Source organism: Taudactylus pleione, unplaced genomic scaffold (assembly GCF_031769625.1).
Source record: "Taudactylus pleione unplaced genomic scaffold, aTauple2 ptg000070l, whole genome shotgun sequence".
Classification (NCBI taxonomy): domain Eukaryota; kingdom Metazoa; phylum Chordata; class Amphibia; order Anura; family Myobatrachidae; genus Taudactylus; species Taudactylus pleione.
The window spans coordinates 10,540,467-10,553,365 of record NW_028284472.1 but is presented as its reverse complement, the minus strand read 5'-3'; positions in this window follow the sequence as shown (position 1 = coordinate 10,553,365).

Genomic DNA, 12,899 nt, shown 5'->3' with positions numbered 1-12,899 from the left:
CATTCCCAGATACAGTGATAAAATTGGCGGGACATTAATGACATTTAGGGCATTCCCCAGATGTGTTAGAATCTAAACGTGCATGGAGTGCAGGGGAAATATATGCCCTATGTAAGGTGCGTAATAAACCTCCTGAAGGTAAGAGGAACTAAGGTATTTCATTGTGGAATCAAAATAGTGACACAGTTGAGATGGGGTGGAAAGAGAAGGAATGTCCTTCTGCCATTGTAACAGTAACTTGTTCCAGTTAGCTTTAGAGAAGGTATCAGTGAGCAATGAATAAATATATCGAATGCGGAAATTGGTTCAACCACATAAATTCAAGACTGAAAGCAGAGGGTCAGGTTTCGAATTATACTGGAGGGTAAAAGGTCTCGATGATGATAGTGAAATGCAGGGGTAGATTGGGATGGAAAACCAGCCCGGGAAAATTCTGCAGTCCTGATTGGGGTGTGGTCTTATGAGGGGGTGGGTACTATCAAGGGGGGCGGGATTCCTCCACATAGGGCCTGATTCTGAGTTGGACGCAACTATTATATATTCTAAAATCAAACCACAGGAAGGGGGCGCCACATTGTGCATCAAATAGTAAAATAATTTATTGCAATCATAAATCACTGAAAAATGGCATAAAACACTGAAAAACGGCATAAAACACTGAAAAATGGCATAAAACACTGAAAAACGGCATGCTTACCAACTAGTATACTAGATTCATACAGATGTAGTCATCATCCCAGGGGTCAGGATGCCGTCGCTCATAATACCAGCGCCACAATCCAGACAGTAAGTATTAGGTTTAGGGGTTAGATTTAAGGTTAGGGGTTAGGCACTAGGGGGAGGATTCGAGTTAGGCTGTGAGGGGGAGGTTGGGGTTAAGCTGGGTACACACTAGATGATTGTCACAACTCACGCATGCATTGTGGATGCGGCCCGTATTTAGGGAATTGGCTAGACCTATGTCTGAGGCGCGGAGTCTAATGTGCCGGCGGTATTCACCAGGGACCCTCGCAAGAAGGTATGGACTTGTCTGCGCCTGACAAACAGGTCGCGGCCCTCAGGTTAGGTTCCCCTATACAGGTACTGGTGGACACTGGATGAGGTGCAGAAGAATAAATGTAGTTGACAGGCTGGGTCAAAACCAAACAGACGAGACGGTACCAGGGAGCAGACGTAAACGGGTCACAGAAATCAGCCGAGGTCAGAACCAGATATCAGGAGCAGTACAAGGGGTCAGACGAATTTGGAGTCACAACAAGCCAAGGTCAGGATCAGGATAACAGGTAAGTGCAATGAACGCTGGAGTATGGAATGGAGCCTATACTCTGGCACCTGTCTGGTGCCAGAGACTTCCTCTTATAGAGGAGGTTTAAATCTTGCGCCAAACATGACTTCACGTTTGGCGCAGCTGTCTCTTTAAATTTCTTTGCAGGATGGCGCATGTGCTCCTAGGAGAGCCGCTGCCGCCTGCATTTCCAGCCGGCATGAGGGGGACTTGGAGCGGAAGTCACGGCAGCAGGCGCCGGGGACTCCCCGCCTGCTGCCCACCGCAAATTCCAGTGCTGCCGGATCTGGTAAGTGGTAGCCGGTGTCCGGCGCACTGTGACAACGATATCTTGAGAGATTTGGCAGATTCAGACGCATCGAAACAACAAATCATTCATATTGTCCAGTGTGCACGCACGATGCCAGTTGTCCATCGCATCCTCAAATCTTTTGTACATGCAGAAAGATCTGAGGATGCTGCTGAATGCAGCCTTTCCTCCGCTACCCCCCGTCGTTGCTCTGTCGCTGCCGGCATTGGCAAGTGTGTATGCACTCACCGATGCCGGAACCGCTGCCAGGTCCCATTGCTCACGAGATTGTGCTGGGTACACATTGCCAAATGTGTACCCAGCTTTAGACTGCGGGGGAGAAGGTTAGGGTTAGGCTGCGGGGGAAGGGGTTAGGTTTAGGCTTTGGAAAAGGTGGGTTAGTGGGAGTGTTAGGGGTCAGGGATAGGCAATCAGAGATACCACCAGCAATACATCAGGCTTCTCTGGGCAAACACGTCATAGGGTCATCACTGCAACGTCACAATGTCAAGTCATGTTTGGAGCAGTGATAGATAGATAGATACATACAGTGCATCCGGAAAGTATTCACAGCGCTTCACTTTTTCCACATTTTGTTATGTTACAACCTTATTCCAAAATGGAATAAATTAATTTTTGTCCTCAAAATTCTACACACAATACCATAACGACAACGTGTAAAAAGCCGGTCCTGGTTCTGGAAATACAGGGACAAAAAATGCATACGGCCCCCCTGTGTTTCCCAGAACCAGCACTGGACTCTTTCTAGCGGAGTGATGCCACAGCCAGGGGAGCCATTTCACCGGGCCCCCCAGCCGCAGCATCACCCCTGACCGCTAGTCAGCCCAGGCCAGGGATCCCTTGGGAGTTGGGAACCCCCCCAATAAAGGGGTCCCCCTCTCCAGGGCACCACAGGCCCAGACTAATAGCCCGGGGCTATCCCCGGCACCCCTGGGCGGTGGGTGCCGGGTTGATTATGTAAAGTGTGGTGCAATTAAATTTAAAATATTTTCTTTTGCTGTGGAACTACAGTTCCCAGCAAGCCTCCCCCACATGCTGGTACTTGTAGAACCACAAGTATCAGCATGTGGGGCATTATAAGCGTGCTGGTAGCTGTAGTTCCACAACAAAAGCAATATTAAGAAAACACACAACACACACCATAGAAAAGTATAATTTTATTAAAACATACATGCACACACACATGTACTCACACATGCATACACGCTATCTCACATACTCACCTATGTATCTCTGAAGCCAATCTGTCCTCTTCTCCAGTAGGTAATCCAATGGTGTACCTGTAATAAAAAATGTCATACTCACCTCCTCCTATGCATAGATCTGTCCTCTTCATTCCAAAGTTGGCAAATCCTGGATCTTGGAGAAAAAAAAACACGAATTACCCGAGCCCAGGGACATTAGTAGTGTCCTCTAAGGACACTACTACCCGAATGACAGCTCCGTTGCGGGATTTCAGTCCAGAAATCCTAGTGCGGAGCGCTCATTGGCTGAGAGAGGCGAACCTTCTGCCTATCAGCCAATGAGCGGTTCTCACCATTGATGGGGGGAGGAGACACAGCAGCATGTATAGGTGAGACACAAAGGCGTGTAGAGGAGGGAAGGTTAAGCAGTACAGAGGTGGGGGTAGCCAAAGTAATGCAGATGGGTGGAAAACAGTGGTGCAGATGGGGGAAACAGAGTGGCACGGTTTGGGGGGACAGCGACGTGGATGGGGTTAGAGAGTGGCATGGACATGGGAAGACAGAGCAGTGCAGATGGGTAAAGACAGATTGGTGCGGATAAGGGAATACAGACTAGCACAAATAGGAGAACACACAACAGTAGGGATTAGGGAAGACAGATTAATGTGGATGGGTAGGAAGACAGAGTAGTGTGAGTGGGGGGAGGAGACAGAGTTTCACAGTTGGGGGGGACCGAGTGGTGCAGATGAAGGAAGAAAGAGTGCCACAGAGGAAAGGAAGACAGCGGCGTGGCTTAGGGGAAGGTAGTGGTGCAGAAGGAAACAGAGTGGCATGGATGCAGGGCGGTGCAGATGGAGAAGACAGATTGGTGCAGATGAGAGAACACAGACTACCATAGTTCGGAGACCACACAGCATTAGGGATTGGGGAAGACAGATTAGTGTGGATGGGGAGGAAGATAGAGTGGTGCGGGTGGTGGGGGGAGACAGAGTTGCATGGTTGGGGGACCAGAGTAGTGGAGATGGAGGAAGAAAGAGTGCCACAGATGAGAGAAAGACAGCAACGTGGCTGTGGAGAAGGCACGGATGCAGGGCGGTGCGGCTGGGGAAAAACAGCATGGAGGCATATAGGGGAAGAAAGTGTACATGCATAGACTGAGTATGATATTTTTAAAAATAAGGCAGCTGAAGGTGTATTCTAAATGAGATAAATGTATGCAGTGAGAAGGATGTGGGAAGCCAGTGAGATTGTTTTGGTGATCAAATGGGAGGATTGTGGGCACTGAGTGGGATTTGGGAGCCACATATCTGCTTAAACCTCAGTTGCATAGACTGCATGTGTGTATTCCAATGAGCACACAATTCTGTGAATTAGTAGCTCCACTATTTTGTAAGTGACAGCAATCTCATTCTGTGAGAGTGCAGAATCTGCAGTTAACCACAGGGTGTGATGACATACCATATCTGTATTGTGCAAGGAACATGTCCATTTTTGAAGTTTGAGTGGCAGAAAATCAATAGGTTTTATGAATTTTCAGATCATGTCTAAGCAGCCTTAATGGGACATGTGAAACCGTAAGGTTTTTTGTCTATGGAATATATATATGGTATCTGTGGTACAGGACTCACACCTTATATCTTGTAATTTGCTGGGGTGCTTCTTTAGAGTTTCCACTGAACTGTGGGTAACCCAACGATAAAGGATATCACATCTACTATACGTAGAGATAAAGGCACTAGCCAGACTTTTGAAGTCAAAACATACTTTAGGCTTTATTAGCATGCACTTAATCCATAGTTGCCAACGTTTCGGTTCCACTCCGGAATCTTTGTCAAGGCTTCATAAGAATACAACAGACTGTGGAGCTGAAAGAGTGTATGTGTGCATGCATGACTGAAGAAAATTTTAGTTGGAGTATTACATATATATATATATATATACATATATACATATATATATATATATATATATATATATATATTCAAAAGAAACAGGCAGCACTCCACGGATTTCAAAAAATGAGACTGAGGAAAGTTAAATAACTTGTAAGGTATTTAACTTTTCTCAGTCTCATTTTTTGAAATCTGTGGAGTGCTGCCTGTTTTTTTTGAATTTGTCTATGCGGTCTCTGCTTATGCTTGGGCTGATTGGATCAGTGCACCCCAGTTATTGGACGTCATAAATGGAGTGCCGATCTACGAAATATGTATATATATATATATATATATATATATGTATATATATATTTTTTTTTTACATGCCATCCCACAAGTTGTGATAGTTATTTAGGTGATGCCTGAGATGAGATGTGATCATAATATTATAATCACATCACATCACATCCTAGGCATCACCTAACTATCACGACAAAACTTGCACAACTTGTAGGATGTGATTATATATATAGAGTCATATGTCACATCATGTGGATAAGTTGTGACTCACTCACTCAATGCCAGTAGCGGCCACTCGCTCCAGTCCTGAAACAGCCCTGCGATATCTCCCCTTCCAGTTCCCGGATCCTGCGCTGGACTGGTGGCTGCTAGAGGCGGAGCTGTGAGGTGTCACTCACATGCTCCGCAATGCCCCTGGGAGGAGCTGCTGTGGCTTGGCATGCACAGCAGCCCTCCCTCTGCCATTTCACTTGTGAATGAGCTTCTGCGCATGCGCAAAAGCTCATTCATAACGGCTGCCTGTACGGAGCAGAGCTCCGAACGCGGTAGCGGGCATTAAAGCCACCGGCTGTGTAAAGATGGCCAGCAGGGGGGAGAGCGGACCAGCCCAGCGGGAACTTCCCCTCAGTCCTGGTGGCCCAATCCGCCCCTGGTGGTGAAGTGATATAATGTCTCGCTTGCAAAAACATGTAAAAGTGGGAATGTGGGAGATGAAACTTCTTTTGTTGTTCTGGGAATTGATATAAAATACCCCCAGGGTCAAATAATTTGGAAATGTCAGAGAGCCCTTTTTCACGCCACTGAAGAAAATTTTAGTTGGAGAAGGATGGGGGGAAAGAGGGATTTCCCCATAGAGGTATTCAAGTAGATTTAAATGAACTTCTACTGAGTTTTCTATTTAGGGAAATCCATGAGTAGTAGATATCATGGAACAAAGGGCGTTGAAGTATATGGGATGGGAAATCTGAGGATTTTGAATGAAGAAGTACACCTGGGGAGAACAGGTGTAATAGAGCCTTGTCCATCCTAGCAACAGTATAGACATACCTATCCAACAGCCAATCACTACACATCGGAAAGCTACTAAAAGTGAATATGAGGCAAAATCAGGAACTCCAATCCCTCCAGACAGTCTAGGGGTCATGTTTTGTGAAAGCAATGGAAGGTTTTCTACCTCACCATATAAACCTGGTCATAATTTTAAGGAAATAAATAATATCAGGTTTGGTCATGGCGATTGGTAACATTTCATGAGATAGTAAATCTTTGGAAAAACTATACATATGAGGATTGCAACCCATTCCCAAAATAGACAGTGGAAGAAACCTCCAGTTATCTAGCATTAAAGCTGCTTTAGCAATTGCAGGGGTAAAATTTTCCTCATACAGTCTGGAATGATCTGCCATGATTTGAATACCTAAATAAGGAATTTTGACATGGGCAGAGTAAGAGGGAGAAAGAATTGTGAAATGAGATGACTGAGGATTATGAAGATACAGCAATTCAGATTTGGTGATGTTGATCCCGTAACCCGCTCATGCTCCAAAGGCAGTGATTAGACATAGAATATCAGGAATAGACTCATTTGGGTCCGATATGAATAACAACATATCATCCACAAAGAGGGCTTGAATCAATACAACATTACCAAACCTGACACTTTTAAAGCCTGGAAAGGCTTGTAACACGATTGCTAAAGGTTCCAGAGCCACTGCAAATAGGGAGGAGATACGGAACAACCCTGCCTAGTCCCTTTGCATATGGTTATTGGGGAGAATAGGAGACCATTACAGGAAACTTGAGTCTGAGGAGAGGTATATAGTAGCTTTGAAAGATTAACAAAAGATTCTGGAAATCCAAAGAGTAGGAGAATAAGTGATCCTATTCGACTAAAGTGAAGGCCTTTTTGGCATCGAGTGGGATAATCACATTCGGTGAAGATGAGGAAGAAGAGGAAGAAGTATGTACCGCTGAGATAACCCGTCGCACATTAACTTCCGAATGATGACCCCAAATAAATCCCTTTTGGTCCAGATAGGTTATATATGGGGGGGGGGGACTTTCATACAGTCAGCTACTATCTTTGTAAATAATTTATAATCTAAATTTAGCAAAGATATACAGTGCCTTGCAAAAGTATTCATCCCCCTTGGCTTTTTACCTTTTTTGTTACATTACAACCTGTAATTTATTTATTTTTTTAATCTGAATTTTATGTGATGGATCTGCACAAAATAGTCTAATTTGGTGAAGTGAAATGAGAAAAATATATATAAAAAAGAATCTTTATAAATAAAATTCTGAAAATTGGCATGTGCATATGTAATCACTCCCTTTGCTATGAAGCCCCTCAAAAGTTCTGGTGTAACAAATTACCTTCAGAAGTCACATAATTAGTGAAATGAAGTTCACCTGTATGAAATCTAAGTGTCACATGATCTGTCAGTATAAACACACCTTTTCTGAAAGGCCCCAGAGGCTGCAACACCACTAAGCAAGAGACATCACACCATGAAGACCAAGGAGCTCTCCAAACAAGCCAGGGATAAAGTTGTTGAGAAGTACAATTCTGGGTTAGGTTATAAAGAAATATCCAAATCTTTGATGATTCCCCGGAGCACCATCAAATCCATCATCAACAAATGGAAAGAACATGGTACCACAACAAACCTGCCAAGAGAGGGCTGCCCACCAAAACTCACAGACCAGGCAAGGAGGGCATTAATCAGAAAGGCAGCACAGAGACCAAAGGTCTCCCTGAAGGAGCTGCAGAGTTCCACGGCAGAGACTGGTGTATCTGTGCATGTGACCACAATAAGCCGTACACTCCATAGAGCTGGGCTTATGGAAGAGTGGCCAGAAAAAAGCCATTACTTGGTGATAAAAATAAGAAGACACGATTTGAGTTTGCCAAAAGGCTTGTGGGAAACCCCCCAAATGTATGGAGGAAGGAGCTCTGGTCATATGAGACTAAAGTTTAACTTTTCAACCACCAAGGAAAACGCTATGTTTGATGCAAACCCAACACATCCCATCACCCCAAGAACACCATCCCCACAGTGAAACATGGTGGTGGCAGCATCATGCTGTGGGGATGTTTTTCAGCAGCATGGACTGGGAAATTAATTTGAGTCGAGGGAAAGATGGATGGTGCTAAATGCAGGGATATTCTTGAGCAAAGCCTGGTTCAGTCTGCCTGGAATTAGAGACTGGGACGGAGGTTCACCTTCCAGCAGGACAATGACCCGAAGCATACTGGTAAAGCAACACTCGAGTGGTTTAAGAGGAAACATTTAAATGTGTTGGAATGGCCTAATCAAAGCCTAGATCTCAATCCAATTGAGAATCTGTGGTCAGACTTGAAGATTGCTGTTCACAAGCGGAAACCATCCAACATGAAGGAGCTGGAGCAGTTTTGCCTTGAGAAATATGCAAAAATCCCAGGGGCAAGATGTGGCAAGCTCATAGAGACTTATCCAAAGCGACTTGCAGCTGTAATTGCCGCAAAAGGTGGCTCGAGAAAGTACTGACTTTAGGGGGGTGAATAGTTATGCACGCTGAAGTTTTCTGTTATGTAGTACTAAATGTTGTTTGATTCACAATATATAAAAAACCACAACTTCACAGTTGTAGGCATGTTCTGTGAATGAAATGATGCACACCTTCAAACAATCCATTTTAATTCCAGGTTGTGAGGCAACAAAACATGAAAACTGCAAAGGGGGTGAATACTTTTGCAAGGCACTGTAGGTCGATAAGATCCAGGAAAGGATATGTCTCTCCCAGGTTTTGGCAGCACCTTCAATATAGCGAATTGAAATGCAGAGGTAAAGATGTCGATGAGAGTAAGGAGTTGAAAATCAAGGCTAGGGTATCACCCAATCTAGGTAATAGAATCTTAAAAAAATCTCCAGTAAATCCATCCAAACCTGGGGCTTTATCTTTCTTGATATCACAGCGTGTTGAACCTCCTCCAAAGTTATCGGAGCAATAATGGACTGGGCCATCTCAGAGGTCATTTTCTGGCATGTCAAGGTGTCCCAAGTCAGAGGGGAGTGAGGAGTTTGGGGAGTCAGGGGTTATTGAAGAAGGAAAAGCAGAGTGAGAGAAAGAAAAAGAGGAAGGGAAAGGAGAGGAAGTGGACTAGAGATCAGCATAGAAGGATCTCATCACTTCAGCTATTTCCTCATTAGCCATAGAAAAGGTGCCATGAGGTGTTTTCAATAAATAAGTCACCATAGGTGGACGAGATCCATTTAGGAGGTTTGTGAGAAGTTTTCCTGTTTTATTACCAAACCGATGGAATCGAAAATGAACAGAAAATAGATAACGGTCACCCTTACTTTGTATTGATTAATCAAAGTGAGTTCTAGCAGTAAGATAAAGCTGTTTGGTTTGAGCAGTGGGGTTTAATTTGTATAGTTGAAAGGCTGCTGTCAAGGATGACTGGAAATCTAAATAATGAGCGGCATATTTTTTATTGGAGGCTGAAACAAATGAAGTAATATCTCCTCTAAATACCGATTTTGCCACCATCCACTATAAGAGTGGAACAGACCCTAGATAAGAAAGATTATTATTCTTATATTCTTCCCAAGCAGCTTCCAACCTATTTCTGAATTTAATGGACTTGGATAAGGAAATTTCCACAATTTAAGGACCCCAGAGTCCTCAGGGATGTGAAGGGATGTGGATATTGACTTAAACTGGGCTTCAATCTGGGCTTCATGAGGAAATAATGCCTGTGAAACCAGGATATAATCAATTCTAGAGAGGGTATGATGTGCTGCTGATAATCATGTATATTCCCTATCAATGGATTGCAAGGCTCTCCAGAAATTGACAAATTGGAATTGCTTAGCTATAATGGGAATTCACAACTTGGGGAGGGAGAGGTTGTGAGAGGTCTATTGTGACATATCCAGAAGTCCTGAAGAAATCAGGTTGAAATCACCGCATAAAATGAGGGGGTATGCAAGTAAAGGGCTGAGAGTCGTAATGAATTTTGAAAAAAAGATTTTGAGTAAACATTAGGAGGATAAATATTGCATAAGAGATATAATTTGCCTTTAATCTTAAGCAGATATCTGCACATAACGGCCCTCGGAGTCAGTATGAGTAGAAATCATCTCTAAAGGTATATGACGTTTGATTAAAATAACCACCCCTGAGCTTTGGAGTTAAAAGAACTATAACCCACATCTAAGCAATTGAAAATATTAAGCTTTGATACCTCCTCTGGAACCAGATGGGTTTCCTGTGGAAAAGCTAAGTCCAATTTTTGCTTTTTAAGATAATGAAGAACATTCTTTCTCTTTGCTGGAAAGTTGAAACCTCCCACTTTCCACAAACCTATTCTCAGATCAGGCATATTTCAAGAAAAGAGTTAACAATAATTGATAATACCAATGCATATAAATCATAGCCAAAAGGCTTACAAACCAAAAAGAAAAAATGGAACTGGGAAGTGGGGGAAAGAGTAGGTACAGAGAGGGGGGAACAGACAAGACAAAAGCAGTAGGTAAAATTGGGCATTTCTGATATACGAATATATGATATAAGAGGTACAAATATAAACGGTAAGAATGCCACACTTCCAGGTGACATTGTGAGAGATATATTATTAACTATACTGACAAAGAAAAGCCAACCGGTAACTATGGGGATGAGCACCATTTGAGCAATCAGGACATAGGACCTAATATACATTCTTGACCAGTCCCTAAGGACAATATACTATAATAATAACAAGAATCAGTAGTAGTACCTTAGAACAAATAATAGAATTCCTATAGAATTTCGGTTAAAGAATCAGATGAGGAGTATGTTAAACCTATTACCCGACATACAGACAGGCATAACAAACAAATAAAAGAGCAGTGAAGGCATTTACTATACTTGGAGTGTTAACTGTAGCTTAGAATAGTAACCAGGCTCTGACTGATCAGAAAAATTTCCAACACATTGGAAATTTTAATATGACCTGAAAATGATCAACGGAAAATAATACACCTGCAGGTGATGGGTCACTGATATCAGCTGACACAACCTGGGAAAGGTCCTTCAAATATGCAGTGGCATTTGCGGGAGATGTAAAATCCTTGTGGGAAGATCCATCAAAAATGCGTAAACATGCTGGATATAAAAAGCCAAACATACGGCCCTCTGTAACTACTGTACCTGGGAACAGATATGTGAGAAGGCTTTACGAGCCCTAGTCAGTCCCGCAGAGTAGTCCTGGAAAATAAAGAGCTTGTGACCTTCCCAGGATAAATTCTTCTGCTGACCAAAACACAACTTTGTGCAGATAGTTCAAGCATTGAAATAGGGTTACACGAAGACGAGGTTTGTTTGGGGAGGCTGAAGGGCCCACCCTATGCCTCCTTACATTATCTCGGCACTCTTGCTCAATCCCCAGCAAGGAAGGGAGAGTGTTATGCGCAAAATGAGCGAGTGACATGCCTTTAACTGATTCAGGAAGATCCACTAATCTGATGTTATTCCTTCGAGATCTATTCTCGAGGTCGTCCAATTTGTCCCAGATATAATAGTTGTATGTAGTCAAATCCTTAGCAGACTGTTTCAGCCCATCTATATCATGTGTGGCAGCTCCTATCTGATTCTCAGCCTGTGTTACTGTCTGAGTTTCTGTATCTGTAGAGTGATGTCAGTGACTGCCTGGGAGAGGAGAGGGGTCATGGTGGCTTTAATGGTCTCTACTACCTCCCCATATGTAACAGGAGCATCTGAGAATGGCATACCTGACTTGAGTGTGCAGTGTCCACAACAGCAGCTACTTTTTTGGATGCCGGGGACACGGGGTCTGGTCTCTCTTCCACCGCCATATTACCTGCCGCTCAGCGTTTCTCCTGCCTCGCCGCCTGAGCACCGGGCTGAGGGGTAGAGGTAATGAAACGGTCCATCATGTTGGACACGGGCTGCAGAGGTGAGTGGGAGCTGTCTGGAGGCTGATATGAGTCTGTAAAAGGTTCGTCCCGGCTTGCTTGTCACGGAGCTCCAGCTAGGGCTGCCTCACTCCACAGAGCCTGAACCGGAAGTCAGACCGACTAGTTTTTAATGCCACATCTGTGTCCATATATTTATTTCAGTAAGTCAATGTTAAGCTTTAAAGCTGCATTGGGTATTGATGTATTTGTCATTTGCTGATAGGGCTTTTATAATAGACCATAGCACAACTACTGACGAGAAGCCATGCAGTTGCTATGTGGGTCATGGCTGTAACCTACAGTTACACTTAATCATTATCTCCATTGTTCTTTTGAGTGGAGTGTACCTTTGAGTTTTTCTTGGCCAGTTTACCAAAACTTTATTGCAAAACTGTTTACACTGTGTTAGAGAACCTTGCCCTAATACCTTTGATATCATAAGATAGAGCTTCCCTATAAACGTGATACAGCTGTAACTGATTTGCTGAGTGTTCAACATACAGTTGGTGAGATTTCTGTTACTAAAAGGTACCAACTGTGTCCTCTGCAGAATCTAAGGTAAGTCCTTACTATAAGTACAGAAAGTCCAGCTGGTGTTATTTAAAGTCACTATTGTATTATAGTTTCTATAAGCAATCTCAGAAGTATCAATTTTATGATTTATACATAAAAGTATATTGCAAAGCAGTAGTATTTGCAAATGAAATGCACAAAGAAATATACAACCATCCAACACATACATTTTATATTTTGTGCATTTAAATTAGAGATATTCGTGTTTGGTTCAGAGAAAACCAAACACACCTGAACTTAGGGGATACAAGTTTTGTTATCAAAACAAGGCAAAATATCATTTTCACACTTCACTAATACTTAAAATCTAAAAAACAATGTTGTTCGATTTCTGTCAATTTTCATTGATTTTAAACTGATTCAAATCTTTTAAAATGGACCTATACTCGATTAAAATTAGAGTTTAAAAATACAGCACCAGAGCAG